This window comes from Oncorhynchus keta, chromosome 35, assembly GCF_023373465.1.
Source record: "Oncorhynchus keta strain PuntledgeMale-10-30-2019 chromosome 35, Oket_V2, whole genome shotgun sequence".
Lineage (NCBI taxonomy): Eukaryota > Metazoa > Chordata > Actinopteri > Salmoniformes > Salmonidae > Oncorhynchus > Oncorhynchus keta.
Window position 1 is genome coordinate 26,472,341 of NC_068455.1, and position 26,256 is coordinate 26,498,596.

Below are 26,256 nucleotides of genomic sequence, written 5' to 3' on the forward strand. Positions count from 1 at the left end.
AGAGCCATATTCGATGAAAAGGCTACTCTGTCTGTTCTCGGCTTTGTACCCATCAACAAACCGATCCTCACAGCATCGTACGAAGTTGCTTACCTGATCGCAAAGCAGGGCAAAACCACACACCATTGGTGAAACACTCATAAAACCAGCTGTGTTGAAGATGGCGAATATCGTGCTGGGAAAAGAGGCTGACGTTAAGTTATCCCAAATTCCTCTTTCAAATGACACCATCAGCGACAGAATAGAGGACATGAGCAAAGACATCTTGGCTCAAGTAGTTGCACATCTGATTTCAAGCCCGGCAAAATTCAGCCTTCAACTCGACGAGACCAGACGTTTCCAATCTAAGCCAGCTTGCTGTATTCGTGCGCTATGTGAAAGAGAACGTGATAAAGGAAGATTTTTTTTCTTTTGTAAGCCCCCTTACAACAACAACTAAGGCAGCCGATGTGAATAAACTTGTGGATGACTTCTTCAAAGACAACAATCTTTCGTGGGATATGGTTTCTGCAGTTTGTTCGGACAGAGCTCCAGTCATGCTGGGAAGAAAGTCTGGTTTTGGTGCGCTAGTGAAAGCCGATGCACCACACATCATTGTTACACATTGTATTCTGCACAGGCATGCGTTGGCAACAAAAACCTTGCCTCCAAAACTGGCAGAAGTATTAAAAATTGTAGTGGAATGCGTGAACTATGTGCGAACTAGTGCTCTGAGGCACCGCATCTTCAGTGAGCTGTGTAAAGAAATGGGCTCTGAATTCGAGGTACTTCTGTACCATTCTAACGTTCGGTGGTTATCACGGGGACAGGTGCTGATTCGTGTTTTTGCCATGCATGTGGAATTAGCCCTGTTTTTGCAAGAGCACCAACATTGTCATGCAGATTGCTTAAAAAATTCTGAGTTCATTCTCATTTTAGCATACATGGCTGATATCTTCACAGCTCTCAATCATCTCAATCAAAAGATGCAGGGCGGTGGAGTCAACATCATCGAAGCGGAGGAAAACCTGAAGGCTTTTCAAAAAAAGCTACCGTTATGGAAACGACGAACAGAGAACAATAACTTCGCAAACTTTCCCCTGCTGGACGACTGTGTAATAAGTAAGATCGAAGATGTATCTGGAATCGGAGACATTTCTGTACCCGCGGAACTGAAGCAAGCAATTGCCACACACTTAGATGAGCTTGCAAAGTCTCTCGACGGATACTTCCCTACAAGAGAGTCATATCCAGCATGGGTGAGACAGCCATTCACGTTTAGAACAACAACGCTTTGAACGTTTTGGTGTCAACAAATGGTAACGTACCCTGTTTTTGCTAAGAAAGCTCTGGAGATTTTCATACCGTTTGTTACAACATATCTTTGCAAGCAATCCTTTTCGAGGATGCTGGACATAAAAATGAAGAAAAGGAACAGACTGTTGCGAAAATGACATGAGAATGGCACTTGCCAAGGTGAAGCCGCGCATTTCTGAACTGGTCTCTGAAAGGCAACAGCAGAAGTCACACTGATTTGCAGTAAATATTCATTATTATATTTTTGTTTTTGCGTGAAAATCATGTTTTGATGATTTTGTTCTTTGAACACAGTGATGTTGATGCACGGTTCATTTTGTGCACCAGTAAAATATATACCTATGTTTTAAATTTGAAAAAAATCATATTTTATTTTTCCAATTAAGAAGGGTTCAGTGAATGCGCATATGAAACTGGTGGGGTTCAGTACCTCCAACAAGGTTAAGAACCACTGCACTAAGTTCACTGCCTTTAAACAGCTTGGAAAATTCCAGAAAATTATGTCATGGCTTTAGAAGCTTCTGATAGGCTAATTGACATCATTTGAGTCAATTGGAGTTGTACCTGTGAATGTATTGTAAGGCCTACCTTCAAACTCAGTGCCTCTTTGCTTGACATCATGGGAAAATCAAAAGAAATCAGCCAAGACCTCAGAAAATAAATGTAGACCTTCACAAGTCTGGTTCATCCTTGGGAGCAATTTCCAAATTCCTGAAGGTATCACTTTCATCTGTACAACAATAGTACGCAAGTATAAACACCATGGGACCACGCAGCCGTCATACCGGTCAGGAAGGAGACGCGTTCTGTCTCCTAGAGATGAACGTACTTTGGTGCGAAAAGTGCAAATCAATCCCAGAACAACAGCAAAGGACCTTGTGAAGATGCTGGAGGAAACAGGTACAAAATTATCTATATCCACAGTAAAACGAGTCCTATATCGACATAACTTGAAAGGCCGCTCAGTAAGGAAGAAGCCACTGCTCCAAAACCGCCATAAAAAAAGCCAGACTACGGTTTGCAACTGCACATTGTTATGTTTGGAGGAAAAAGGGGGAGGCTTGCAAGCCGAAGAACACCTTCCCAACCGTGATGCACGGGGATGGCAGCATCATGTTGTGGGGGTGCTTTGCTGCAAGAGGTACTGTTGCGCTTCACAAAATAGATGGCATTATGAGGATGGAAAATGATGTGGCTATGTTGAAGCACCATTTCAAGACATCAGTCAGGAAGTTAAAGCTTGGTCTCAAATGGATCTTCCAAATGGACAATGACCCCAAGCATACTTCCAAAGTTTTGTCAAAATAGCTTAAGGACAACAAAATCAAGGTATTGGAGTGGCCATCATAAAGCCCTGACCTCAATTCTATAGATAATTTGTGGGCAGAACTTAAAAGCGTGTGCAAGCAAGGAGGCCTACAAACCTGACTCAGTTACAGGAATAAAAGCTTAAACAAGTCATTCTCACTTCTATTATTCTGACATTTCACATTCTTAAAATAAAATGGTGATCCTAACTGACCTAAGCCAGGAAATTTGTACTAGGATTAAATGTCAGGAATTGTGAAAAACTGAGTTTAAATGTTTTTGGCTAAGGTGTATTTAAACTTCCGACTTCAACTGTACATGCTAATGAAGCAAACTGAATTAATAGCACACCCCTCTCTTACCTACTCCCTCTATTACCACAGCAAGCATGACTCCTCTTTGTACTGCGAACATACCAGTCAAATGTCCCCAGAGATATAGTTAGAGGAGGATGTCAGAGAAAGTAGAAAATAATGAGAAATTGAATGGAAGAGCGCAAGATGGGAAGGGGTGAAAGGGATAGCCAGGGAGAGGAGTAGAAAACCTGTTTGAGCAGATGTCAGAGAGAAGCTAAGAGAGAGTGAGGCTATGTAAGAGGGAGGGGAGGAGTAAAAGCCCTACTGTAGGTTTTTATTCACCCATTCAGAGCGCAAAGGTAAGGCTGCTTACAGGTGATGTGCAAGAGTAGAGTGAAGAGGGGGGAGGATCAGTAGAGTAAAGAGGGGGGAGGATCAGTAGAGTGAAGAGGGGGGAGGATCAGTAGAGTGAAGAGGGGGGAGGATCAGTAGAGTGAAGAGGGGGGAGGATCAGTAGAGTGAAGAGGGGGGAGGATCAGTAGAGTGAAGAGGGGGGAGGATCAGTAGAGTGAAGAGGGGGGAGGATCAGTAGAGTGAAGAGGGGGGAGGATCAGTAGAGTGAAGAGGGGGGAGGATCAGTAGAGTGAAGAGGGGGGAGGATCAGTAGAGTGAAGAGGGGGGAGGATCAGTAGAGTGAAGAGGGTGGAGGATCAGTAGAGTGAAGAGGGGGGAGGATCAGTAGAGTGAAGAGGGGGGAGGATCAGTAGAGTGAAGAGGGGGATAACTGAACCGCTGCCACTTCTCAACAAAGGAGCTCACACTGGTGAAGAGCCTTTCTCAGCCTCATCTCAGTTCAACTCCCCAGATTCGCCTGCCTGGTCCAGTGTCATACAGGGCTTTCGAGATGCTTCGTTAGAACAGTGGGAGGCAGGAGTGCGAATGTGGGGATGAAATGCGCAGTAATCAAAGAGAGAGGGAGATAAAAGGATATTGTTTCAATGAAGGGCAGATTGGAAGGGACACACAGAGGATTGAGCGGGCACTCCGAGGCAGTGTGTGTGTGTGTGTGCGTTAGATTGCGTGTAAGTGTCAGCTTGGCTGCATGCCCCATCTGTGAGCTAATCTGGAATATGGATTTTGAAATGAGGAGCAGCACTTTAAGGTAAGAATCGAGACACCTCAAACTATAGCTGTCACTGAGAGTATGCTATATTATTGATGAATTGTATTTTTTTTCCAGAGGGGAGAAATCTTACCAACTGCACTTGTTTCAAATCTGTAACTGACATTTCTAACATAGGGAAGATTTCACTGGCATGACCCTTCAAAGTCTGTCTTCTCTTGCGCATACTGTGTAGGCAGTAGTAGAGAGTAGTAGATTTCATCATTCTCTTGTTTGAAAACCCCATGAAAAGGCGTAGTCTTATTCTGTTGTGGATGGGGAATATAGGGGCGAGAGGAAACTGGGTGAATTGAAATTAGTCGATGAGGTGGAGGCTGTGTGAGATTATCAGTGGGTGAGGAGTGTGGATGAGGTTGAAGGAGCGGATAGCTCTGTGGATGAGGTGAGTTTTGTGGTAGTGTATGTATATGCACAATTGAAAATTAAATGAATGGATAAAGTGTGCATAAGGTTGATGACATGACAGGTCTGTGGATGAGATGAACTGGATGGGATGAATGGAACTGGGATGACTTATGTAGATGTGTACTGCATTGTTGAGAAACATGATGAAACACGTCATGGATGAGAACTGCGGAAGAGGTGAACTAAATGGATGAGACTTATAGATCAGGGACTTGTCGTTTATCTATTGAGCTGTACTGACAAGGTGAGTTGAGGGTATGTATTTCTTCCAAGTGGATGAGCACACTTTTGTAGGCTTGTGGATAAGGTAAGATATTGTGGACGTAGCCCTGCGGATGAGTGCTCGCGAAACCAATAACTTTATACACATCTCCCCTGACCTTCAACGTGAGGTGTCCATCTGAATTATAAATGCACCATGCTACTGAAGAGGTCTCCAGCCTGGACCTGCTATCTGTCTATTCTGTCTGTCTGCTGGAGCTGCTAATGGAGGGGGAGAGGAGCCCAGTTTCCAGTAAAGAGGCAGTGCCCGCGCATGGATGTGAGAGTGTATGTGAGGCGTTACCACAGCAACCTGTCGGGTGTGTTTGTTCCCCTGAGACGGAGGGGAGCAGTGAGGAGCAAAGAACTATCTCTTGTGAGGGGGGATGGGGGGTCCATATTGTTCTCTCATTGTTTTCATGCTCCTCTCTTTTGCAGCCATTTATTCAAGAGATGCAGTTTGCAAAATATTTCTTTTGAGAAAGGTCTACAGCCACATCAGAGAAAGGATATGACCTGTATTCAAGGTAGTAGCAGATTGATGAGAATAATGATATCTGTCAACACACTTAAGCATTTCCCTCTCTCGTACAGTGAATATGGATGGCATGCTACGTGGCACAGTTCTCTGGAGTAGTTGTGCCACTCACCTTCCTCTGCGGCAAGCTGAGGTGTTTGGTTGTTATTGGCGACTGGGTTTGTAGTTCTGACAGGGAGACTAGGCTTCTCTGTAGTGTCTTTAGTCTGGAATAATTAGAATTGCAGATGTAGTCTTCTGTAGGCGTTCTTTAAAAAAAACTCAAGGTTCTCCTGTCTGAGGTAAATAGTTTGACTCAGAAACACTTTTGTGCGGATGATTTACAAGAGCAAGGCCATACTCGTACGCACGAAGGGCCTATTTTGTCTCTCACCGGCAGGTACGCTACCCATAGTGCCACTGACATCAGTTGGACTGCCATGAAACCTGAATTGGTACAGAATACACACACAACTGAATATGGAAGATACTTTCGAGTGAGCTAAATCTTCTGCCTTGAGCGGACCAGAGCAGATCGCTCACAGACTTAGATTTCTTATTTCAAGTTTATATTTTCTGCCCAATTTTCGATCTTGTCTCATCGCTGCAACTCCCTAATAGCCTCAGGAGAGGCGACGGTGGAGTCATCTGTCCTCCGAAACATGACCCGCCTAACTGCGCTCCTTACCACCTGCCAGCTTAACCTGGAAGCCAGCCACACCAATGTGTCAGAGGAAACGCCGTTCAACTGGTTACCGGGGTCAGCCTGCAGGCACCCGGCCCGCCACAAGGGCCCAGTAAAGTCGGCCAAACCCTTCCCTAACCCTGATGACTCGCCGGGCCAATTGTACGCTGTCCTATGGGACTCCCTGCCAACAACCGTTTGTGGCACAACCCGGGAATGAAACCCTGGTCTGTAGTAATGCCTTTAGCACTGCAATGCAGTGCCTTAGACTGCTGCGCCACTCGGGAGGCCCACTCGTATTTCATTTTTAATAACCCATCTAGGATGGTGTTGCTGTAACCCCACTGCTAGATGCTCAATATGTTAATATTTCCCACCACATGGATCATTCGTCAGGGACTTGGCAGATTGTGTTTGCATCCGTTTGTATTAAAGTCAGATGTACCAACACGTGTGTTCCAGTGGAGGCTCCTCAGAGGAGGACCATCCTCCTCAGTGAATTTCATGAAAAATGTCAATGGTGAAACATTTATAAAGTTACTATTTTTAGATAAAACTATACTTAATATAATCACGTCACCAAAATAATTTATTAAAACACAGTGTTTTGCAATGAAGGTCTACAGTAGCCTCAACAGCACTCTGTAGGGTAACACCATGGTGTAGCCGGAAGACCGATAGCTTCCATCTTCTTCTGGGTACATTGACTTCAATACAAAACCTAGAAAGCTTATCATTCTAACCCCCTTCAATAGACTTACACAGTAATTATGACAACTTCCAGAGGACATCCTCCAACCTATCAGAGCTCTTGCAGCATGAACTGACATGTTGTGTCCACCCAATCAAAGGATCAAATAATGAATCTCGCACTGAAAGCATGGGCTCCAGCTAACTAGCACTGCAGTGTATAAAATGTGGTGAGTTGTTGACTCAAATAGCAAGAAAGACAGTAATAGTCTTGAATTAATTCATTTCTTCCAAAATGAAGAAGCCAGAAAGGAATAGAGGCATATTTAGTATTTTTTTTCTCTTCCAATTTCAGTTTCAAGGGGGCCGAATACTTTCGCAAGGCACTGTATATATATACTGGTATTGTGTGTGTGTGTGTGTGTGTGTGTGTGTGTGTGTGTGTGTGTATGTATATATATATATATATATATATATATATATATATATATATATATATATATATATAATATCTCACACACAGTACCAGTCAAAAGTTACTTATTCAAAGGTTTTCTTTTCTTTTTACTATTTTCTACATTGTAGAAAAATAGTGAAGACATCAAGATGGCGCTGACAGAGATGGTCGCCTCACTTTGTCCTTAGGAAACTATGCAGTATCCTTTGTTTTTTCCTGTATTATTTCTTACATTGTTAGCTCAGAAAATCTTACGTGTTGTTACATATAGCCGGGAAGAACTATTGGATATAAGAGCGACGTCAACTTACCAAACTTACGATGAGGAATACGACTTTCAAGAAGCGGATCCTTTGTTCGGACCACCACCAAGGACATTGGATCTAATCTCAGAAGCCGACCCAAAACAACGTCACTGCAGAAGAGGTAGACTGAGCGGCCTCCTGGTCGGACTTCGAAGGCCTGCACACCACCCACCGCTTCTGAGTTTATGAAGACCGCCACAGGAAAGGAAGACCCAGAGCTACTTCTGCTGCAGCGGATAAGTTCATTAGAGTTACCAGCCTCAGAAATGGCTGCCTAAATAAATGCTTCACAGAGTTCAAGTGACACACATCTCAACATAAGCTGTTCAGAGGAGACTGCGTGAATCAGGCCTTCATGGTCGAATTGCTGCAAAGAAACCACTACTGAAGGAAAAGTATTCCAGGTAAGGCTTGTTGAGAGAATGCCAAGTGTGTGCAAAGCTGTTATCAAGGCAAAGGGTGGCTACTTCAAAGAACCTAAAATATATTTTGATTTGTTTAACACTTTTTTGGTTACTACATGATTCCATAATGTCATTTTTTTCTTTTGATCTCTTCACTATTATTCTACAATGTAGAAAATAGTAAAAAAATTAATAAAAACTCCTGAATGAGTAGGTGTCCAAACTTTTAGCTGGTCCTGTATCTTTATTAGATAATTATTCAACCCTAAGTCAATACATGTTAGAATCACCGTTGGCAGTGATTACAGCCGTGAGTCTTTCTGGGTAAGTCTGTAAGAGCTTTCCCCACCTGGATTGTGCAACATTTGCCCATTTATTATTTTCAAAATTCTTCAAGCTCTGTCATATTGGTTGTTGATCATTGCTAGACAACCATTTTCAGGTCTTGCCATAGATGTTCAAGCAGATTTAAGCCAAAACTGTAACTCGGCCACTCAGGAACATTCACTGTCTTCTTGGAAAGCAACTCCAGTGTAGATTTGGCCTTGTGTTTTAGGTTATTGTCCGGCTAAATGGTGAATTCATCTCCCAGTGCCTGTTGGAAAGCAGACTGAACCAGGTTTTCCTCTAGGATTTTTCTATTACGATAATTCTTTATCCTGAAAATCTCCCCAGTCCTTAATGATTACAAACATGACCATAACATGGTGCAGCCGGGCACCTTGCTTGAAAATATGGAGAGTTGTACTTAGTAATGTGTTATGTTAGGTTATGTCAAATCCAAATGCAACACTTTGTATTCAGAACAAAAAGTGTATTACATTGCCACATTTTTGCAGTATTACTTTAGTGGCTTGTTGCAAATAGGATGCATGTTTTGGAATATTGTTATACTTATTTAGGCTTGCCCTATCAAAGGGGTTGAATACTTAATGACGGGAGACATTTCAGCTTTTCATTTTTAATTAATTTGTAAACATTTCAAAAAACATAATTCCACTTTGATGTTATGGGATATTGTGTGTAGGCCAGTTACAAAACATCTCAAGGAGTGTAAATACTTTCTGAAGGCACAGTACGTTCTGGAGGGTGCTTCCAGAGGTCATGATTTCCCAGGTTCTAGATTTTTCTCATAAACTTGATAGCATGGTGGTCCAAATCTGTTTGGGCTTTGGTGAAGTCCTCCCAGCCATATTTGCTCACTGTCACGCCTAAGTAACATGCATGGCTTGGCAAGGAAAGACCTAGTTAGCTAAACAGGCAGTGTTCTGTAGGTTGTTATTCAACATCATATTGAAGCAAATTATGTAAGTTGTTGGTTACTCAACCTGCAACATTAAGTTCCCGAGGCAGGAAGCTAACTGCAGTGCCAACAGAATTTACCTGCTGTGCTGTGGTGGTAGCACACATACCAAGTGCTTGTTTGGCAACAGTATGACCGGCATTATGTCATTCATGACAGCTCTACAGGCAATAACCTACATTTCAAATCAAGATTTGACCTTCATAGCTTGCGAGTTTTACTCAACAGCATTTGTTGAGCGAACTCACTGGCCTGGCCTGACATAAAGTCCAAGAGCACAGTCCTTGCCATGGGCTGTGTGGGTGGATGACAGGCAAATCTGCAGCTTCAGTGTTTTTTTTAAAGAATGACGACACTAGTCTGTTCCAGAGACTTTTCATGCCCTATAATCCCTGTGACCTATTTCATTTTACTTGCTGTTTATTTGATCTGAGGGCCATAGCAGGAAATAACATTTCTTTGAACCACCTGTATGTAACGATGAATACATTATAAACCAACCCTTGAAATCCTATTGTTGACTTGTTGTTGATATAAAAATTAGACAAACTCCACGTAAATTCACTGAACTAGCTACGTTGATGTAATGCAATTAGGTTGATAAAGTAAGTTGTAATAACACGGAAACAAATTTGACTCGCCACTTTTTGTCCAGAGGCAAGTTCTCTGTTGCACCATCACCACCGTTTACTGTTATATAGGTGCTGCCCGAGAGAAGTTTTCCCCCCCAAACTCTCTGCAAACAGAATAAATATTCAATGTTAATCATTATTCTACAAACTGATTAATCTGAGGTAAAATTAGGGTCCAAGGAATACTGGAGAGAGATTTGAGGAAAAAAATTATGAGAAAATAAAATATTTGGAGTGTTGACTGAATTCAGAGTTACTGTTGGGAGAGAGAACGCGCTTTGGGGACAGTGGGGTATAGTAAATCTGTGGAAAGTGAGTATTTGACAAGCAAGAATAGGGAGAATGCTTTGCGAGAGAGTTTTGGCAGAACACATTTATGAGCATTGCATTGCAATAATGAGCAAGTGAGCTGGAAGCTACTGTTGAGACAGTGAGAATTTGAAGAGGGAGTGTTGCAAGTGTGTTACTTTTCCCTATTCTTGTGAAATGTGTTAGCATTCCTTGTCACTTGAATTGTCAGCTGCTTTGGGGATTAATTAGCATACCAGCATCTGATATGTATCCACTGCAGTGTTGTGTCACTGTTCCCCAATCTAAAGGTTTATAGTGCCCAGCACACCCTTAAAGGGATAGTTCACTTTACTTGTAAATTATACTTAACTTGGGGCTGGTAGTGGTTTAGAAAAAAAAGACGGAGAAAAACAAACGCTTTATTTTTATGTATCAAAACACTATTTGTGGTTCATAAAGCCCACATAACACTGTCATAATAATTACATAATAGATGACAGATGATGGTCGTGGCAGCTGGTGTCGTATAACAACTGTGCCTGTCACGTCTCAATCCATTTTTTTTTTCACACCTCAACATTTTCAATAGCTCATTCTTGGATCATTCACATTAAACACAATTCTGTGGAGAGAGAGAGAGAGATGACTGAGTCATTGCAAAAGAAGACCAACGTGATAGAACTCATAACGGACCCTAGCCAACTTTTTGAATAATCATCTACATGACTTAATTTACCATCTTCCATAACTTAATCAGGAGGAACTAATTAGCTGCTAGATTACTTTATAAGATGACTACAAATACTGTACATGGCGAACGAGATGGCTACCACAGTTAATGCGTATTATATTTTTAGGAATCCTATTTACCATGCAAATCTACATCTTGTGAATACCAGATATATTTGACAAGCAACAAGTCATTTGATCATATTACAGTAAATGAAACAGACAGCGCACTCACTGTAAAGCAAACAGTTCTTTTTCAGGCACAGTGAAACAAGGCTTGTTTTCTGGCTTGCTGGTGGAAATCTGGATCTGTGGTAATTGGTGTTTTTTTCTTTATCTTAAGACACATATTTACAGTGACAGTCAGATGCAGTAATAGTTTATGAAACCTTACGAGAAAGGACAATATGAAAAGAACAGATCTGAGCCAGAACTGTTACGATTCAGGTTGGCACAATAGGTTGAAAAGGGCAGAGTTGGGTAGGTTACTTTCTAAATGTTATCTGTTGGTTACAGGTTACCTGTCCAAAATTGAAAAACCAGAAGCGTAACTTTGGATTACCCAAACTCCGTAATTTCTTTCCCCTTAAGAGGCATTAGAAGAAGAAATTTATGTTACCAATTAAACAACATCTAGTACAGGATAAATCAATGTTAAAGTTTACATAGCTGGCCATATATGGATGTTAAATTATACTTTATGGTTTGATTATGTAGGCTTCTTCTAACCCATAGCTTTCTACTACATATAATAATATGATTAAATTCAATTGTTACATGCAAAACCAAAGTCTATTAGAATTCCAGTAATTCCAATAAATGTTATGCCCCTTGATCTTCAAGAATAGGACTTGGAAATATGGAAATATAGATTAGCCAAATTGTTTTACCTGAGCATAACCCCAAAACTAAGGACTTATTAGCCAGCCCTACTCTGTTTATGATTTTGTTGTCATGGAGGACTGATTGGGCTCATTGATTCGAGTTGAAAAATAAATGCTGCGCTCATGGAATGGCATGCTTTGGAGCACGACTGAGAAGTCCTATTTACATGTGAAAAATGAATGCCATATGCTGCATTTGCTATGGGCCTATTGTTTACCTTTTTGTTAGTGACACTTTGACATCTTGATAATACGCAGCTGTTTAAAGGACAAATCCACAGATGAAACAATAACAAAGTGGACACCCCGCCTCTGTTTTGGTAAAAAGTTGAGGGATGGGCCTGGAGAAATTAAACCACTCTCATATTAATAGATAGCTATGGATGCAAGGACTGACCATCTAAGATATCAAAATGGTTTTAACCATGTTCTTTATTTTTACTATTTCTACATTGTAGAATCATAGTGAAGACAACGACATTAAAAAATGACACATGGAACCATGTAGTAACTAAAACAAAGTGTGAAGCAAGTCAAAATATATTTTATATTTGAGATTATTCAAAGTAGCTACCCTTTGCTTTGACAGTTTTGCACATTCTTGGCATTATCTCAATTAGTTTCTTGAGGTAGTGACCTGGAATGCAACAGGTGTGTCTTGTTAATTTGTGGAATTTCTTTCCCTCGTTTGAGCCAATTGGTTGTGTTGTGACAAGGTAGGGGTGGTATACAGAAGATAGCGCTATTTAGTAAAAGACCAAGTCCATATTATGGCAAGAAAAAAGCTCAAATAACCAAAGAGAAATGACAGTCCATCATTACTTTAAGGCATTCTCTCAACCAGCTTCACCTGGAATGCTTTTTCAGCAGTCTTGAAGGAGTTCCCACATATGCTGATCACTTGTTGACTGTTTTTCCTTCACTCTCCGGTCCAACTCATCCCAAACCATCTCAATTTGGTTGAGGTCAGGTTATAGTGGAGGCCAGGTCATCTGATGCAGCACCATCACTCCCCTTCTTGGTCAAATAGCCCTTACACAGCCTGGAGGTGTGTTTTCGGGACATTGTCCTTTAGAAAACGGGATGGCATATCGCTGCTGAATGATGTGGTAGCCATGCTGGTTAAGAGTGCCTAGAATTCGAAATAAATCACTCAGTGTCACCAGCAAAGTACCCCCACACCATCACACCACCTCCTCCATGCTTCACGGTGTGAACCACACATGCGGAGATCATCCGTTACCTACTCTGTGTCTCACAAAGACACGGCGGTTGGAACCAAAAATCTCACATTTGAACTCAGACCAAAGGACAGATTTCCACCGGTCTAATGTCCAGTGCTCGTGTTTCTTGGCCCAAGCAGTCTCTTCTTATTATTGGTGTCCTTTAGTAGTGGTTTCTTTGCAGCAATTCAACAATGAAGTCCTGTTTCACGCAGTCTCCTCTGAACAGTTGATGTTGAGATGTCTGTTCCTTAAACTCTGTGAAGCATTTATTTGGGCTGCGATCTGAGGTGCAGTCAACTCTAATGAACTTATCTTCAGCAGCAGAGGTAACAATTGGTCTTCATTTCCTGTGGTGGTCTCATTAGAGCCAGTTTCATCATAGAGCTTGATGGTTTTTGCGACTTTACTTGAAGGAAAAATACATTTCTTTGCAGCGATTCAACAATGAAGGCCTGATTCACCCATTCTCCTATGAACAGTTGATGTTGAATGACCTTCATGTCTTGAAGTAATGATGGATTGTCATTTCTCTTTGCTTATTTGAGCTGATCTTGCCAAAGTATGGACTTGGTCTTTTACCAAATAGGGCTATCTTCTGTATACCAACCCTACCTTGTCACAACACAAGTGATTGGCTCATACACATTTAGGGAAAGAAATTCCACAAATTAACTTTTAACAATGCACACCTGTTAATTGAAATGCATTCCAACCTCATGAAGCTGGTTGAGAGAATGCCAAGCGTGTGCAAAGCTGTCATCAAAGCAAAGGGTGGCTACTTTGAAGAATCACAGATATACAATATATTTTGATTTGATTAACACTTCTTTGGTTACTACATGATTCCATATGTGTTATTTTATAGTTTTGATGTCTCCACTATTATTCTACAATGTAGAAAATAGTTTTTAAAAATGAAGAAAAAGCCTGGAGTGAGTAGCTGTGTCCAAACTTTTAACGGGTACTATATTTATAATTTATTTGTCCAAAAATTTCGTCCAAATTGATGTAGCAACTACAGATTGCCGCTTTTAAGTCCATCGGATGTGTGTGAGTTTTAGCATGTCTCCATTAGGCCTATGGATTTTTTTAATGAGCATTAATTAGATTGATTCATAAAAGCCCCACTTTTATTCCATAGGTTGGCATCCGCACCATGCAGCTGTTGCAAGAGTGCATTTTTCACTGGCTGTCCAATGGTTTCAAAAACAATGATTAATAGGCAGCTTAAACTTCTTGAATTCAACCATTATTGGGTTGAAATACACATTTAGATGTGTGAACAGCCATCCACAACAACCACAAATAGCTAAATGAGAGAGCAGCAGTGTGATTCACATCAATGCGCTATGTAGATATCAATAATAAGTGATAGCCGTATCGCCGTAGACTACACACACCACTGTCATCCTAAACTTCAAGTGTTTATTCAAGTTCAGTAATCTTTGGATGCTGACAGCAGTCGCACCATTGGAAGACAGCTTGGACTGGAGCCTACAAAAGCTATTTTCCCGCGATCCATCAAACACATTTGGTGTGTCATCATAGTGGTATCTGACTTGTGGTCAGACTTGCTCAGGTGGACAAATCTAAACTTGCACCTTGTTTTCAATGCTGTTTTGAATATAATTGAGAACAGAGAAGTGTCTTTTTCAGCAAACATCCTTTCTGAATTTAAAACTAATCATCGAAGTAATCAAGTTTTTCAAAAGTATCTGTTATCTGATTACAATATTTTTGTGGGTAACCGATTACAGTTAATGTTTTTGTTTGTAATCCCTTACATGTATTCTGTTGCTCCCCAACCCTGGAAAAGAGTTTAGGGATTTTCCATTCTTTATTTAAACGTCTTGCTTCAGTTTTACATCAGTCACACCTGTAGGCCAATAACATACAGTAGGGCTAAATCCTTGTGCCAAATTACATAACAGCTTTACAGGTCATACAACAGAATATTGTGGGCATTCATCCACTTCAAGTGAAGTGGAACTGAAACATTTATCTTAAAGTTGTGTATTACCTTGCCAAGCAGTGACAGAGAAATGACAGAAGTGGTGGTCTTTTTCCACTCAATGTGGTTTTCACACAGAGAATAATGGAAGTCAGTCAGGACAAATTCTGTGACTAACAGTAATAACTGCTAATCCCTTGGTATGATTTGATGACGGGAGAGTGTTAATCCTTTTATATGATTCAGTGCCAGTGAGGACTGCTTAATCCCTTGGCATGAGTCTGATGGAAGAGGAAGGGATGCTAACTGGCTCTTCAGGAATAAAACAAGAGCATCCTGGGAAGCAGGGCCAGTCGCTCCAAAGGACTTCCTGTTGTTATCTGGTAGCCATTGTGACAATTCAAGGAGGGTTGTTAGCATCTTCTGTAGTTCTTTCAGGTGAAAACTAATGCTTGAATGGCCCAGTGCAGTCAAAAATGGGATTCTCCTGTGTTTTTATACATATTTCCACACTGAGTTTGGAATAATACTGTGAAAATGATGATAATGTCCTTGAAGCTGTTTGAAAAGACCGCCTGAAATATCAGCCTGTTTTGTTAGGATGGTTTTGGCCTGCCTGGTGTCATCACCAGACGGTAAATGATTTAATAGACCAATAAGAAAGAGTTCCAAACCTTTCTGCCATTAACAGCTACTTTTCAGTTTTCCACTCCCCACTCAGACCACTCTCAGACATTCTCTTTATTTTTGACCATTTTGATTAAAAATAATCACAGTAGGGTACTTCCTTGTTACCCAGAAATGATTTAATATTGAGAAAAAAACAGCTGCATTGGAACTTAAATGAATCTCAATCCAACATTTTGATCAAAAGATGAATATCCATGGATTTTACATGAATGACATGCTATAATTGCTTTTTCAAGCCTTCTTGACAATGAAATAGACCACATGGAATAATGCATTTAATGGATGTAATTATTTATTCATTCCAGATTCATTAAATCTACATTCACCATCAGAGAGTCATATTTTGATCAACAAATATAACTTGGTTTGTGGAATCACTGCACTCAAGACATTCACTGCCAGGCATTTTACATTTATGACGAGTTGGAAACTCGAAAGGCACTCGCACATCTGAGCCATCTTTTTTGCAGATGCACGGTAACATTTGAATAACATTTGATAAAAAAAGGAACCCGCATGAGGAGTTGGAACAATGAATATTGGATGAACAAGCCATGACATATTTCCCGCTGTTTTACGGCTCCGGCAAGCTTCCCTTGTTCTCATTTACTCTGAAATCCACTGTTGAATCTCACAACCCAGAACTTGGGTGGTCAATATTTTGGATCAATATGGTATATGGCACCACATAACTGCAACACCCTTCCACGTGGGCATATACAAATGTTTCCCCAGAGCTTTGTGGGAACCATAAAATGTTTACAACAAGGGGAGAGTGCACTTTAAATAGTTGTTTTATTTGTTATAGCCTCTGGATAGAGGCTTATACTTAACCTTTGAAATGGTCCCTTTCTGACACCTTTCTGTGTCAGTTTATGTTGACAGTTGCTGACACAAAGCCTTTAAGAAGGCAAAATATTACCACATTTCACTGCTGTTTCAGGCTGCAAATGGCAATATTCATAAAAGCTAACCATCATGTTAGGACTTTTACATCCTTTATAGTGCTGTTTAATGCTACATAGCTCTGTTAACAGTGTATGAATCAATACTCTGTTTTATTTAGGAAGGTGGAAAAACTTTTGGTGTGACAGTCTTTTTTAAGAGCCTCAAGTGGGTTAGAAAGAAAGTGGGCTCTATGAAACAGTGGCGGTATACACCATGAAAAATGGATGAGTTCTACCTCCTGAGACTAAAATTAGAGCGAAACCTAATACGCAGTGTCCTTCAAGTCACACTTGATTTACAAACAAGGAAATAAATCTGGCGTTCAACAGAACATCCGGACAAGATCGGTCGGAAAAATGGAATGCCAGTCGACACGCCATGGAAAATGTTTTATTTTCCTGTTACTGGAACCTAAGAAAAAACACAATCTTTCCAACCATACATTACACACAGACTGGTTTATTTTATAATTATCGTAATCGCTCTCTGGAGAGAATACAAATAGCAAAACTATCATGCAAGCTCCCTGTATGATCTACTGCATGACATAATTACTTGCATCAGGTAATACAGGTGGTTATGTCACAGTATACCCCATGTCAACATGTGTTGGTAGACTAAGCATCCCTGAGCACTTTTGCAGTGCTTATGTCTGTTTAATGCATTGCATGCTTTTGAGCATGAAGTTCCCTTTTAAGGAAATTTGCTCAAAACCCTTATTCACCCATCCACTCGAGAAAACAACAACAGACACATATTTGCTTTGTGTTTTTGAATTTAAAAAACTAGGATCATTGTAAGCCGTCTGCAACAGACCTTGTATAATCTACATCGCTGTAGGAGAGAGAGAGTGGCTGTTGAGTTGATTGTTCTAGAGCAGGCATAGCAGTATTGCTATGATAACCAGGATGACGTTTGGTATTTATTAGGATCCCCATTAGCCGCTACAAAAGCATCAGCTTCTCTTCCTGGGGTCCACATCAAACATAATCTGCTATTCTTGGGTACCGGAAAGACCTTTGCCTCCCTCCATGTCTTCTAGGCTTAAATTGAAGATGTGGCAAACAGGAGTCACAATATATTCCACTACCAACCTCAGTAATTTACCATCCAGGTTGTGAGTACCAGGTGGTTTGTCCTTATTTATAGATAGCAAAAATAAATTCACCTCTTCCACACCCACTTTGTGGAACTCAAAACTACAGTGCTTGTCTTTCATTAATTGATTCATTATGCATGAATATGAACTCTCAACATTTTGTTTTCTGTATGTCATACCTAAATTTGCTAATCTTGTCAACAAATAAAGTGATTAAAGTTGTTGGCAATATCAAAGGGTTTTGTTATGAACAAGCCATCTGCCTCAATGAAAGATGGAGCCGAGTTTGCTTTCTTGCCTAGAATTTATTTAAAGTACTCCAGAGCTTTTTTACTATCATTCTTTATATAATTTCTTTGTTCCATAGTATAGTTTTTTTCTTTTGTTTAGTTACGTGATTGTGCACTCTGATTGTGTACATATACAACTGTACATACACTGCTCAAAAAAATAAAGGGAACACTAAAATAACACATCCTAGATCTGAATGAATGAAATATTTTTATTAAAAACTTTTTTCTTTACATAGTTGAATGTGCTGACAACAAAATCACACAAAAATGATCAATGGAAATCAAATTTATCAACCCATGGAGGTCTGGATTTGGAGTCACACTCAACATTAAAGTGGAAAACCACACTACAGGCTGATCCAACTTTGATGTAATGTCCTTAAAACAAGTCCAAATGAGGCTCAGTAGTGTGTGTGGCCTCCATGTGCCTGTATGACCTCCCTACAACGCCTGGGCATGCTCCTGATGAGGTGGCGGATGGTCTCCTGAGGGATCTCCTCCCAGACCTGGACTAAAGCATCCGTCAAATCCTGGACAGTCTGTGATGCAATCTGGCGTTGGTGGATGGAGTGAGACATGATGTCCCAGATGTGCTCAATTGGATTCAGGTCTGTGGAACGGGCGGGCCAGTCCATAGCATCAATGCCTTCCTCTTGCAGGAACTGCTGACACACTCCAGCCACACGAGGTCTAGCATTGTCTTGATTTAGGAGGAACCCATGGCCACCCAACCGCACCAGCATATGGTCTCACAAGGCATCTGAGGATCTCATCTCAGTACCTAATGGCAGTCAGGCTACCTCTGGCGAGCACATGGAGGGCTGTGTGGCCCCCCAAAGAAATGCCACCCCACACCATGACTGACCCACCGCCAAAACGGTCATGCTGGAGGATGTTGCAGGCAGCAGAACGTTCTCCACGGCTTCGCCAGACTCTATCACGTCTGTCACGTGCTCAGTGTGAACCTGCTTTCATCTGTGAAGAGCACAGGGCGCCAGTGGCGAATTTGCCAATCTTGGTGTTCTCTGGCAAATGCCAAACGTCCTGCACGGTGTTGGGCTGTAAGCACAACCCCCACCTGTGGACGTCGGGCCCTCATACCACCCTCATGGAGTCTGTTTCTGACCGTTTGAGCAGACACATGCACATTTGTGGCCTGCTGGAGGTCATTTTGCAGGGCTCTGGCAGTGCTCCTCCTGCTCCTCCTTGCACAAAGGCAGAGGTAGCGGTCCTGCTGCTGGGTTGTTGCCCTCCTACGGCCTCCTCCACGTCTCCTGATGTACTGGCCTGTCTCCTGGTAGTGCCTCCATGCTCTGGACACTACGCTGACAGACACAGCAAACCTTCTTGCCACAGCTCACATTGATGTTCCATCCTGGATGAGCTGCACTACCTGAGCCACTTGTGTGGGTTGTAGACTCCATCTCATGCTACCACTAGAGTGAAAGCACAGCCAGCATTCAAAAGTGACCAAAACATCAGCCAGGAAGCATAGGAACTGAGAAGTGGTCTGTGGTCACCACCTGCAGAACCACTCCTTTATTGAGGGTGTCTTGCTAATTGCCTATAATTTCCACCTGTTGTCTATTCCATTTGCACAACAGCATGTCAAATTTATTGTCAATCAGTGTTGCTTCCTAAGTGGACAGTTTGATTCACAGAAGTGTGATTGACTTGGAGTTACATTGTGTTTAAGTGTTCCCTTTATTTTTTTGAGCAGTGTATACAGTGCCTTGCGAAAGTATTCGGCCCCCTTGAACTTTGCGACCTTTTGCCACATTTCAGGCTTCAAACATAAAGATAAAACTGTATTTTTTTGTGAAGAATCAACAACAAGTGGGACACAATCATGAAGCGGAACGACATTTATTGGATATTTCAAACTTTTTTAACAAATCAAAAACTGAAAAATTTGGCGTGCAAAATGATTCAGCCCCCTTAAGTTAATACTTTGTAGCGCCACCTTTTGCTGCGATTACAGCTGTAAGTCGCTTGGGGTATGTCTCTATCAGTTTTGCACATCGAGAGACTGAAATTTTTTCCCATTCCTCCTTGCAAAACAGCTCGAGCTCAGTGAGGTTGGATGGAGAGCATTTATGAACAGCAGTTTTCAGTTCTTTCCACAGATTCTCGATTGGATTCAGGTCTGGACTTTGACTTGGCCATTCTAACACCTGGATATGTTTATTTTTGAACCATTCCATTGTAGATTTTGCTTTATGTTTTGGATCATTGTCTTGTTGGAAGACAAATCTCCGTCCCAGTCTCAGGTCTTTTGCAGACTCCATCAGGTTTTCTTCCAGAATGGTCCTGTATTTGGCTCCATCCATCTTCCCATCAATTTTAACCATCTTCCCTGTCCCTGCTGAAGAAAAGCAGGCCCAAACCATGATGCTGCCACCACCATGTTTGACAGTGGGGATGGTGTGTTCAGGGTGATGAGCTGTGTTGCTTTTACGCCAAACACAACGTTTTGCATTGTTGCCAAAAAGTTCAATTTTGGTTTCATCTGACCAGAGCACCTTCTTCCACATGTTTGGTGTGTCTCCCAGGTGGCTTGTGGCAAACATTAAACAACACTTTTTATGGATATCTTTAAGATATGGCTTTCTTCTTGCCACTTCCATAAAGGCCAGATTTGTGCAATATACGACTGATTGTTGTCCTATGGACAGAGTCTCCCACCTCAGCTGTAGATCTCTGCAGTTCATCCAGAGTGATCATGGGCCTCTTGGCTGCATCTCTGATCAGTCTTCTCCTTGTATGAGCTGAAAGTTTAGAGGGACGGCCAGGTCTTGGTAGATTTGCAGTGGTCTGATACTCCTTCCATTTCAATACTGTCGCTTGCACAGTGTTCCTTGGGATGTTTAAAGCTTGGGAAATCGTTTCGTATCCAAATCCCGCTTTAAACTTCTTCACAACAGTATCTCGGACCTGCCTGGTGTGTTCCTTGTTCTTCATGATGCTCTCTGCGCTTTTAACGGACCTCTAAGACTATCACAGTGCAGGTGCATTTATACGGAGACTTGATTACACACAGGTGGATTGTATTTATCATCATTAGTCATTTAGGTAAACATTGGATTATTCAGAGATCCACACTGAACCTCTGGAGAGAGTTTGCTGCACTGAAAGTAAAGGGGCTGAATAATTTTGCACGCCCAATTTTTCAGTTTTTGATTTGTTAAAGTTTGAAATATCCAATAAATGTTGTTCCACTTCATGATTGTGTCCCACTTGTTGTTGATTCTTCACAAAAAAATACAGTTTTATCTTTATGTTTGAAGCCTGAAATGTGGCAAAAGGTCGCAAAGTTCAAGGGGGCCGAATACTTTCGCAAGGCACTGTATATATATATACAGTTGATTTCAGTTGTGGCAAAATGGCATAAGGACAACAAGGTCAAGGTATTGGAGTGACCATCACAAAGCCCTGACCTCAATCCCATGGAGAGTTTGTGTGCAGAACTGAAAAAGTGTGTGCGAGCAAGGAGGCCTACAAACCTGACTCAGTTACACCAGCTCTGTCAAGAGGAATGGGCCAAAATTCACCCAACTTATTGTGGGAAGCTTGTGGAAGGTTACTTGAAACGTTTGACCCAAGTTAAACAATTTAAAGGCAATGCTATCAAATACTAATTGACTGTATGTACACTTCTAACCCACTGGGAATGTGATGAAAGAAATAAAAGCTAAAATAAATCATTCTCTCTACTTTTATTCTGACATTTCACATTCTTAAAATAAAGTGGTGATCCTACCTGACCTAAGACAGGGAATTTTTACTAGGATTAAATGTCAGGAATTGTGAAAAACTGAGTTTAAATGTATTTGGCTAAGGCGTATATAAACTTCCGACTATATATATATATACCATGTGTGTGTGTGTGTGTGTCTGCGTCTGTGTGTGTGTATATATATATATATAAGAATATATATATAAGAATATATTTATAACTGTATGAGTCAGGGTTTTTTATGCTTGTCAGGGTTTTTTATGCATTGTCTCTGAAAGAATATACACTGAGTATACCAAACATTAGGACCCCCCCTTTTGCCCTTAGAACTGCCTCGATTCTTCGAGCATGGACTCTACAAGGTGTCGACTGCATTCCATAGGGATGCTGCCCCATGTTGACTCCAATGCTTCCCACAGTTGTGTCATGTTGGCTGGATGTCCTTTGGGTGGGGGGACCATTCTTGATACACGCTGAAAACTGCTGAGTGTGAAAAACCCAGCATTGTTGCAGTTCTTGACACAAACGGGTGTGCCTGGCACCCACTAGCATACCCCGTTCAAAGGCACTTAAATCATTTGTCTGGCCCATTCACCCAATGAATTGTACATATACACAATCCATGTTTCAATTGTCTCAAGGCTTAAAAATCCTTCTTTAACCTGTCTCCTCCCCCAAAAGTCGAGCAATTATTATGTCTAACCCAATGATGTCTCACTCCAAGTCAGCCAGGCGAATGTGTGTTATCATGCAGAACATGTTATGGGTTGTGCTCACGTCGCTGTGCTAAAATGCATACATGTGAACTCACTCATGTGCAATAATCTCATTATACATGCCACAATTATGGTAGGAAATTAACTAAACGGAACCATTGGGCTTAACTTAACATTAAGAGACAGTACTGTTGTATAAATATCGTGTGCTCTGCAGTACATGGCCACAATAATTGTTTAAGGCAAATACATTTTATTTTAAAAAATTATAGCAAAAGCCAGGGTTAACCAAATAAGAAAGCTGTTCATAGCTACAGTTGAGACTAGAGCTATATATTGGACATCAGTTTTACTGAGTCAAAGATAGACTTAGCGATATGACATCATTCATGGGATCAGTGGATTAAAGTACTTAAATAAAAATACTTGAAAGTACTACCGTAATTAAGTCGGACTTAACTATATATTTTTTTATTTCACTACATTCCTAAAGAACATGATGTACTTTTTACTCCATACATTTTCCCTGAAACCCAAAAGTACGCGTTACATTTTGAATGCTTAGCAGCACAGGAAAATGGTTCAATTCACATACTTATCAAGAGAACATCCTGGTCATCCCTACTGCCTCTGATCTAGCGGACTCACTAAACACACATGCTTTGTTTGTAAATTATGTCTGAGTGTTGCAGCGTGTCCCTGTAAAATAAACAAAACAAGAAAATGGTGCTGTCTAGTTTGCTTAATATAAGGAATTTGAAATTATTTATACTTTTACTTTAAGTTTTGATACTTAAGTATATTTAAAGACAAATACTTTTAGACTTTTACTCAAGTTGTATTTTACTGGGTGACTTTCCCTTTTACTTGAGTAATTTCTATTAAGGTATCTTTACTTTTACTCAAGTATGACAATTGGGTACTTTTTCCACCACTGAATGGGATGAGCAACAAGAACAAACTTCAAAACTGCCAAGATGGTTGCTATTGGCTTCTCCAGATTTGCACCCTCTCTTGAGGCATGTCCAAAATGGTAAGAGCTAACAGTGTCAGTCTTATCAGATTTCAATTGTATTATTGTAAGCAGGAAGTCGCCCCACTGTGTATGATGATACCACATTGCTGCATATCTTTGAGGCCAGAACTGTAGCTACACGCAAGGCAGAACATGGGTCTAATAAATACCCTCCAGCATGTCCCAGGCACATCAATAAAATGAATAATAATCTCCAAAATAATTACTTGTAAATCAATAATTAAGCATGGCTGGTGAACATTCATTCTAATGAACTAATTGGGTCTCCCTGTGCTATCATGCATTGTGCACTTGTGTCAGAAAAAGAAAAAACAACAACACTAATTGGCTGGTCATATAACTGATCTGGAATTGAGTGGAAATGGATTGTTGACTTTGAAAATGGAGTTGAAGTTCTGAGAGTATGTCGTATACTGCCTGTATGAACATTGAAACAAATAATTGTGATCAAACATTTAAAATGTAACTACACTACCGGTCAAAAGTTTTAGAACACCTACTCATTCAAGGTTTTTTCATTATTTTTACTATTTTACTACATTGTATAATAATAGTGAAGACATCAAAACTATGAAATAAATAACACATATGGAATCATGTAGTAACCAAAAAAAGTGTTAAACAAATCAAAATATATTTTATATTTGAGATTCTTCAAATAGCCACCCTTGGCTGAATGGAAGCAAGTCCCCGCCGCAATGTTCCAAAGCCTTCCCAGAAGAGTCGAGGCTGTTGTGGCAGCAAATAGGAGGCCGATTCCATATTAATGCCCATGATTTTGGAATGAGATAATCAGGTGTCCAAATACTTTTGTTCATGTAGATTGTATGAGTGCACACTGAGATTCTTCAAATAGCCACACTTTGCCTTGATGACAGCTTTGCACACACTTGGCATTCTCTCAACTAGCTTCATGAGGTAGTCACCTGGAATGCATTTAAATTAACAGGTGTGCATTGTTAAAAGTTAATTTGCGGAATTTGTTTCCTTTAATGTGTTTTGAGCCAATCAGTTGTGTTGTGACAATGTAGGGTTGGTACACAGAAGATAGCCCTATTTGGTAAAACACCAAGTCCATATTATGGCAAGATCAGCTCAAATAAGCAAAGAGAAACGACAGTCCATCATTACTTTAAGACATGAAGATCATTCAATACGGAACATTTCAAAAACTTAGAAAGTTTCTTCAAGTGCAGTTGCAAAAACCATCAAGCGCTATGATGAAACTGGCTCTCATGAGGACCACCACAGGAATAGAAGATCCAGAGTAACCTCTGCTGCTGTAAGTTAATTAGAGTTACCAGCCTCAGAAATTACAGCCCAAACAAATGCTTCACAGAGTTCCAGTAACACACTTCTCAACATCAACTGTTCAGAGGAGACTGTGTGAATCAGGCCATGGTCGATTGCTGCAAAGAAACTACTACTAAAGGACACCAATAAGAAGACGAGACTTGCTTGGGCCAGGAAACACGAGCAATGGACATTAGGCTGGTGGAAATTAGTCCTTTTGTCTGGAGTCCAAATGTGAGATTTTTGGTTCCAGCTGCTGTGTCTTTGTGAGATGTGGTGTGGGTGAACGGATGATCTCCGCATGTGTATTTCCCACCGTAAAGCATGCAGGGGGTGGTGTTATGGTGTGGGGTGCTTTGCTGGTGACACTGTCTGTGATTAATTTAGAATTCAAGGCACACCCAACAGGCTGTGTAAGGGCTATTTGACCAATAAGGAGAGTGGTGGAGTGCTGCATCAGATGACCTGGCCCGACCTCAACCAAATTGAGATGGTTTGGGATGAGTTGGACTGCAGAGTGAAGGAAAAGCAGCCAACAAGTGCTCAGCATATGTGGGAACTCCTTCAAGACTGTTAGAAAAGCATTCCAGGTGAAGCTGGTTGAGAGAATGCCAAGTGTGTGCAAAGCTGTCATCAAGGCAAAGTGTGGCTATTTGAAGAATATCAAATATAAAATATATTTTGGTTTGTTTAACACTTTTTTTGGTTACTACATGATTCCATATGTGTTATTTCATAGTTTTGATCTCTTCACTATTATTCTACAAAATCGAAAAAAGTAAAAAGTAAAGACAAAAACTTTTGACCGGTAGTGTAAGTGGGCATGATTTGTCTCTGTACAATAACACCGTCAGTGAGTGTGCACTCATATAATCTACATGAACAAAAATATGTGGACACCTGCTTGTCGAACATCTCATTCCAAATTTGGCATCCTATTTGCTGCTATAACAGCCACTACTCTTCTGGGAAGGCTTTCAACTCGATGTTGGAACATTGCAATGGGGACTTGCTTCCATTCAGCCAAGAGCATTAGTGAGGTTGGACATTGATGTATGGCGATTAGGCCTGACTCGTAGTTGGCGTTCCAATTCATCCCAAATGTGTTCAATGGGGTTGAGGTCAGGGATCTGTGCAGGCCAGTCAAGTTCTTCCACACCGATCTCGACAAACCATTTCTGCATGGACCTCGTTTTGTGCACTGGGGCATTGTCATGCTTCCCCAAACTGTTACCTCAAAGTTGGAAGCACAGAATAGTCTAGAATGTCATTGTATGCTGTAGCATTAAGATTTCCCTTCACTGGAACTAGGGTGCCTAGCCCGAACCATGAAAAACCGTGATTCAAACCCATTTCATGAATCTCACGATGAACAGTTATTGTGCTGACGTTGCTTTCAGGGTCAGTTTGGAACTCGTTAGTGAGTGTTGCAACCGAGGACAGATCATTTTTACGTACTTCAACACTCCGGGGTGCTGTTCTGTGAGCTTGTGTGGCCTACTACTTCCCGGTTGAGCCGTTGTTTCTCCTAGATGTTTCAACTTCACAATAACAGCCCTTACAGTTGACCGGGGCAGCTCTAGCAGGGCAGAAATTTGATGAATGGACTTGTTGGAAAGGTG

General features: G+C 41.0%; 1 protein-coding gene across 2 annotated transcripts in view; it reads left to right on the forward strand.

Moving 5' to 3' along the window:
* The first annotated feature begins 3,676 nt into the window (after positions 1-3,676).
* LOC118368194 (leucine-rich repeat and immunoglobulin-like domain-containing nogo receptor-interacting protein 2) overlaps positions 3,677-26,256 on the forward strand; it is a 30,839-nt gene continuing 8,259 nt past the window's right edge. The window contains exon 1 of one of the 2 annotated variants that reach the window (XM_035752053.2): positions 3,677-4,062. The gene's annotated coding sequence lies outside the window, so the exon portion shown is untranslated. Of the gene's footprint in view, positions 4,063-4,357; positions 4,466-26,256 lie in introns of those variants that run through there. The other variant, XM_035752054.2, reaches the window with a different exon arrangement.